The sequence below is a fragment of the Gossypium hirsutum genome, chromosome D13 (genome assembly GCF_007990345.1).
Source record: "Gossypium hirsutum isolate 1008001.06 chromosome D13, Gossypium_hirsutum_v2.1, whole genome shotgun sequence".
Lineage (NCBI taxonomy): Eukaryota > Viridiplantae > Streptophyta > Magnoliopsida > Malvales > Malvaceae > Gossypium > Gossypium hirsutum.
In genome coordinates, this window is record NC_053449.1 from 32829286 (window position 1) to 32836744 (window position 7459).

General features: G+C 31.0%; 1 long non-coding RNA gene across 1 annotated transcript; it reads left to right on the plus strand.

Moving 5' to 3' along the window:
• Positions 1 to 731: 731 nt before the first annotated feature.
• Positions 732 to 5468, plus strand: LOC107918451 (uncharacterized). The gene is made up of 4 exons (XR_001690103.2): positions 732 to 1052; positions 1231 to 1323; positions 3291 to 3367; positions 5137 to 5468. It is a non-coding gene; the product is annotated as an uncharacterized lncRNA (long non-coding RNA).
• The last annotated feature ends 1991 nt before the right edge of the window (positions 5469 to 7459 follow it).

Genomic DNA, 7459 nt, shown 5'->3' on the forward strand with positions numbered 1-7459 from the left:
AATCATGTTTTTATTCATATCTCATTCATCGAATTTGATAATCAAGTTTCATTTGAAATTCCCGAAACTAGACATCTTGTCATCAACATAAAAGTTTTGATCAAAATTTATAAGTAAACTAATTAATACAGTTTTTTTTCTTTAAATCCTCCAAAATTTTGTTGTTCGACAACTTTAACCTTATTTCACTAAAAAAAAATATCTTTTAGTACAAAATTTGTATTATGTTTTCGTTTGTTTCTCTTGAAAATATATCAATAAGCTTTTAAGACATATAAAGTTAATATATTGACTATTTTTTTACTATAATTAATGATATTTAAAAGTTAAAATAGGAGAACTTGAAATCAATCTGACCTTATCTCACTTAAATTTATTTATCTTATGATCTACAATTCAAGCTTACACTATTTCTTCTATATAAAAAAAAACTAGACTCAATAGGTTTTAAATTCATATTTGGTTCAACAACCTCTAACTCAATTTCTACAATTTTTGGTGCATTTTCAAAGTTAAACTACTTTTTTTTGTCCAAAACTGTTTTAATGAAAATTTTGTTTATTATCAGTCATACCAACATTTAATACTTATTTCAGTTATCAACTATCATATTATTATACAATATTGTTCGATTATAAATAACATTATATTTTTATATTATTCAATTTAGTCCTTTAAGCTTACACTTCTTTAACATATAAATCCATTCACATTACCATTTCTCGTAATACAATTCATATCATTTTCTTACTTGAAACCTTACATAGTGTTTGGTTGGATGGAATTGCTATTCCATTCCACCCTAATTCCGCGCGCTACAGTAAAGCAGGTGTTTGGTTCACCATTTAGGTGATTCCACGGAATTGCTATTACAATCTCATTCCCTCATCTCACCGTTTCGGTATTCAGGGGTTGAGGGTCTGAATACCCATTCAAGGCAACACCGTTTAGGTTTTAGACGAAAATAGCCTTCCTCTCTTCTTCCCAAAATTCACTCCAGATTTTTTCCTCCCCAAATCAAGCATCCATTCGCCCTTCATCTTCATCTCCCGGTACGTTTTCTTTTTCTTTCTTTTTCTTGATTCCTTTTTGTTCTTTCACCTCTTTCAACTTTTCTTTTCCCCTTTTCGGTTGAGACTTTTTCTACTCAACTTTTCTTTTCCCCTTTCAGTCACGTTTTCTTATTCTTGTTTACACGAATTGAACTTATGATGTTTCTATTGGATGCAGTGAAATCCAGAAGTACCAGCAAAGTACTGAACTCCTCATCAAGAAACTGCCTTTCGAAAGGCTCGTTCGTGAAATTGCCCAAGACTTTTTAAGGTAATACCATTAAATTACTGCTTCTTCTTCATTTCTGTTTAATTATTGTAAAGAAATCAAAACTTAAGCTCAAATTATGGTTACGGTTATGGTTATATAAGATAAGAATGTTTGCATTTCATGAAGACAAATGATAAAAAAATGGTCTTCTTTTTTGTTGATGGTTTATTTGCATCTTTGTAATTACATGAACCATACATTAGCTTAGCAATTTTTGACCAAACAAAAGTAGAATTTTGAGGGTGAGGAACATCCAAAAGCCTTCTTATCTGTAAGCATATAGGCTTTAAATACAAGCCACCAGTAAACAAGCTAAATTGGAAAAGGGAGAAAGGAAAAAAAATCCATATGTTTTGAAGAGGCAGGCAGGCAAGCATGGGTTGTGAGATTGGTCGATTCATTTGATGTTGGCTAAGCTGTAGTTATCAAGCATGGTTGAGGATCTTTAGTGCTTATAGAAAGTGGGTAGTCAGTAGTCAACAACGCACCCAATCCTTGGCTTTGAAAGCTATATTGGATTTAATTATTTTGGAATATTTCTTTTCATTCACAAAACGTAACTCTTTTTACTCCACTAGATAATTGGTATTTGAGTTGACAATCTGTTTGAGTGGCAATATTACTATGAGTATGTTTGTCAACGCCCTCTCTTTGTGCTATCCCTTTGCAATATAGGTTTTGTTAGGCAGTTTGAGCTCTGTTGGGTTTGGCACCCCAGTATCAAAAGCCTGGTTATGTAGTTCCCTTGTGATACAGGCTGGACCACTTAACACCTCCAGTTAACACCCCAGCATGAAAAGCCTGGTTATGTAGCTTCCTGGTTAAATGATAATTTAATATTATTTTGATGTTGATGTTTGAGAAGTCTTATTGGAATCTTGAGATTGAGTTCTTCTGCTGTAAATTGATGGAAGAAATATAGTGTTCTTTTTCTTTTGGTTATAATTACAGTATTTACAGTATTTACAGTATTTGTGATTTCAAATAGTCAAAGGATCCTCCTGTTTGTGTCTATTCCATTACAGTATTTACTTTGAGTCCAAGTATCACTATAATTTCCCAATTGTTAGTTCCTAGACAATGGAAGACACTGTTGATGTGGTAAAACTTATACAATAGCTCGCGATTTGTAACAGAGTTTTACAAGAGGTAGATCCTTACTTTGCCCTTTGGTTCTATTTCATTGAAATAATTTTGATTGGATAGACACAAACTTTCTTGTTTAGGACTTGGTTTATCATCCTAATATACTTAAATATTGATCCTTTTATTCCTTTGGCTGTCACTGAAATGTGGAATTAAGTTCTTTCTAAGTTTGGGAATTTGGTTCTTGTTTGGATTGTCTTGGCAAATATGATTAAAATTCGTTTTGTTTTAGTGTTGCTATTCTAGAAATCAATTAATAACAAAAGATGAAAATGGGGGATAAAAACAGAGTGGTTTTAAAAACTTGTTTCATATTGTTGAAGCTAATTGACATGACCTGATAACTTGTTGTGGGAGAAGATAGGTTTACTGGTTTGCAACGCTTATTATATCTCTCAGTGGTCGAATGAAATCTTCGCCGGATTTTTTGCATTGGTGAGAAATTTTTTACATTATAATTATAATTAACACTAAAAATTATAATTAACACTAAAAATTAATCAAATGCTACAACAATTATAATTAACATTACAAAAATTATAATTAACACTAAAAAAAGAAAGTAAAATGCTACAAACAAATCATTTTTTTAAAGGAAGATATTTAACACACTATATTAATGAAATGGATATTTTATAAAAATAATTATTAAACGTCAGTCATCAATTAATCAAATCTAGAAAAACACATTCTTTTTTTTCTTTTTCTTGTTGATTGATAAAGAAATAAATTTCAATTTTTTGACTTGTGAAGATAGTTTTAATTTCTAGTTTTTGCTTTGTAAAGAATCTAAATATGTATTGTTCATTTTTCTTTGATAGTGTGTTATTGCTTCCTCTTCTTCTTTGGCTTGTTCGATTGTTTCCTCTACCCACAGTTGAGCGTCTTGTAAATCACTGTAAGTTTTTTGGCAATTAAATTCTTTAATTTTATTTTACTGTTATTGAAATTAGTATTGGAGAAATGTGATCTTTTTACTACGATTTGAAGATATATAACACATTAATATCTTGCAGTAATGGCTCGTCTGCCTCTAATTGCACAAAGTGTGAGGCGTAAGAGAATTGGTATTGCATTGATAATATGGTTGCAAATCTGTAGAATTGCGAGTTTTTTCTTACTTACATTGGGTGCCAGCCATAGCCTACATACTTATAGACCAAGGATTAGGCCCTATATTTTAGACTTTTATGCAAAACGAGATTATGTGAAAAGGTGACGAGACCTGTATTGAACAAGTTAGGATGAATAGAATTGCCTTTTTTAAACTATGTGAGATGTTACAAACGTTAGGGGGATTGAAGTCGTCAAGGAACATTCTTGTTGATGAGCAAGTGACAATGTTTTTACATATCATTTCCCATCACCTTAAAAATCGAGTTATCAAGCATCACTTTAATAGGTCTGGGGAAACTGTTAGCAGATTATTTCATAGTGTTTTAAATTCTGTCATAGGCTTACAAGATGTGTTATTTAAAAAGGCAGAGCCAATTACAGTTAATTCTTCAGACACAGGGTGAAAATTGTTTAAGGTATTGGACAGAGTTTTATATATAGCTTGTACATAATTTAGTTAATTTAGATTTAAATTTAGTATCCTAACTCAATGTTTTATAACATGTGATATAGAATTGCTTAGGTGCTCTTGATGGAACCCACATCAAGATTAGGGTTCCAACAGTTGATAAACCTAGATATCGAACACGAAAAGGTGACATAGCAACAAATATGCTAGGTGTTTGTACACCTAATATGCAATTTGTTTATGTTCTTCTTGGTTGAGAAGGTGTTATTGCTGATGGACGGGTTCTTCGAGATGCCATTAGTAGGAGATATGGACTAAAAGTTCCTCATGGTAAAGTGGAAAGTTAGAGGACTTTGAATTAGTCATTAAGATCAAACTTTTTTTGGGGAATTAATCATTTTAAAAAAAGTTTTTTTATAGGTTGTTATTATCTAGTTGATGCTGGATACACAAATTGTGAGGGATTTCTTGCACCTTTTGGAGGACAACGATATCATTTGAATGAGTGGCGTCAGGGTTATCAGCCAAGAACTCAGGAAGAATTTTTTAGTATGAAACATGCCTCAGCACATAATGTTATTAAAAGATATTTTGGGTTATTAAAACTTAGATGGGAAATACTTAGGAGTCCATCATTCTATCCTGTAAGGGTGCACACTAGAATCATTATTGCATTTTGTTTGCTCCATAATTTTATTCGAACCCATATGAGTATTGATACTATTGAAGCGGAGTTCAGAGAAGGATTACCTAGTAATGTGGTAGATGACGATGAACCGAATATCGTAAATATTCATGCATCAGATGCATGGGCTACTTGGAGGATGGAACTAGCCAACCAAATGTTTGATGAATGGCAAGCATCTAGAAATTAGTTAGGTTTAGGGAAAAATGAGTTTGAGTTAATTTGTTTATGTTATTTTATGTATCTAGTTTGTGAAATTTTGGTGGTGTTTGAACAAATTTTTGTATTGTACTAAACTTGTTGAATTATAATTTAATTTCTTTTCATTCATCATGTGTTATAATTTTATAAAGTGTTGAGGTTTTGATTCATGATATTGAACTTAATTTAAATTTTATAAAGTGTTCACCTTTTGATTCATGATATTAAACTTAAATTTAATTTGTTTTTTCTTAAGATAATTATGTCAGGTGCTTCAGAATCAAATGTTTCTTCCCAAACATCTCGAGGAACCAAAAGAAAATGGGTTCCAGAAGAAGATGCAGCGTTGGTTTCCTGTATGGTGGGCTTGCACAATGTTGGAACCTTTAATGCTGATACGGGGTTCAAAGCCGGTTATTTAAACGAGTTAGAAAAATGTTAGAAAAAGCTTTACCCAATGCATTCTATGCATCATGCATCATGAATTACTTTTCATCACTACTATTTTAATTACATTCACTTATCATATATTCTCTTTGTAACCTATTCCAACTTATTTCTATGAAATATAAATGAGATTGATATTAATTCTTATCTTTAGTAATAAGTACTTCTCCTTTTTGCTTCCCATTTATTCCTTTCTCATCTTTATCCTTTCCAATAATTTTCTTTCAACTCTATTCACTTTTAATTTATCATTTCCTTTCTTCCAAAATAATAGACATGTCTTTTAGGATCTCTACTTCATTTTTTCTTTTGAGTGTTTATAGAAATTCTTAAGAATTTTGGGTGAAATTGTGAGATCTTATATAAAAAAAGACTAAATTGTATAAAATGTAAAGTTCTTACCCTTTTATAAAGGTGGTGACATTGGGAGCATGTAATGCGTGAAGAAATTTCTTCATGTTTCCATTAAAGGCATTGGGAGCATGGAATGCGTGAAGAAATTTCTTCATGTTTCCATTAAAGTATCTCATTAATTAATTAATTAATAATTAATATAAAAATCTTATGTCATGATTTTAATCCAATGGCCAAGATTTCTTCTTACTTTTCAATTTGATCTAATGATCCATATTTTACCAACATTTCATAAATTTTTTCTATTAAATATCTTCATTAAGAAGTGACGATTTTGCCCTTAAAAGTTCTCTACAGTTTTTTCTTGATGTCATTTTTCATTTTTGGTAAAATTTTAATTCTTGTCCCTTTACTTTTTCCTCTAATTCAATTTAATCCTTTTATACTTTTATTTTTCACACTTTTACCCTACACTTTTCACACTCTTACAATTTAGTCAATACTCTAGATTTATTTCTCTCAACACATGAGTCTTTTCAATTCTCTCCCATATCCAACTATCTACTATACTAACACTGAAAATTCTTATTTTATTTGCCACGAAGAATTTAACGCATATTCTCTTGAAATTATACCATTTATGACTAAGGGAAATTTTGGGGTGTTACAACCCTACTCTATTCCACTTTCTTATTATAACAAGATTTGAGATAATGTTGGTTTTTTTCTCAGGTTGTCCTTTAGCTTTTTCATCATCTTCATCAGAAGTATTTTGGTCACCAAACCCATCCTGAATCATCCAAGCATTGACTATGAGAAACTCTTTATTTGAAATTTTCATTAGACTTGATTCATCACAAGACTTTCTTTTTGCTACTTTATTCACCCTCATTGTATCTGTAAAATTGTTTTCTTGAAAGAATAATATATTAACACTCCTTCAGAGAACAATAAAAAATCATGAGGGTAAATGAAAAAAAAATAGTTTTAACCAATATGAAATAGTATTTTGGTTAAACACAACCTCTCTCCTCATGATGATAAAATCCCCTTTAAATGCTCCAAAATGATCTAAAAGATATAGTCTTAATGTCGCAAATCACAAACAATTTTAAATCAATCAACAAATAAAGCTCAAGGATAATTATCAAGATATTGACCATAAATTTAGCACATCATATTACACGTAATTTTCAATACGGTGTGCCCCTCAGATCTATTGCCAAGTCATTACATGTAGCACCACATTTTTACCTAAGCATACAAAGCATCAATCGACTTCATTACTGTAAACCGAACATAGGATTGCCTCCAAGTATGTCTGAAGCCCGCTCTAATACCAATTGAAAAAAATCTTGATTTAAAATTTTCAAAGACAATTTTATTCTATCTTCTATTGGAGCATAAGTTGAGACAAAACTATAGAGTTTGTATAACAAATCCAAAATGCAAGTTAAATAGATAAGTAAAGGGAGAGTCAACATATAATATATTTTAACGTAGTTTGAATTCACCAATCCTATGGCTACGAAGCCTCACTCAGACAATGATTTTATTCAACAATTCATCCAGTACAACTATTGACTAATGCCCAATATACCCTTTCCTAATGGATAATTGTAGCTTTAAAGTTGAACCCAAATTCTTACAAATCACTCTCCCCAAACATCCCTAATTAGGAGTGTCTAAGCACACCCCCAAATAGATAAAAGTGGAAATCAATCAACAACCTATTTAAATGCTCTCTTTCAACGTGATCAGTAGCCAACAACTCTTTA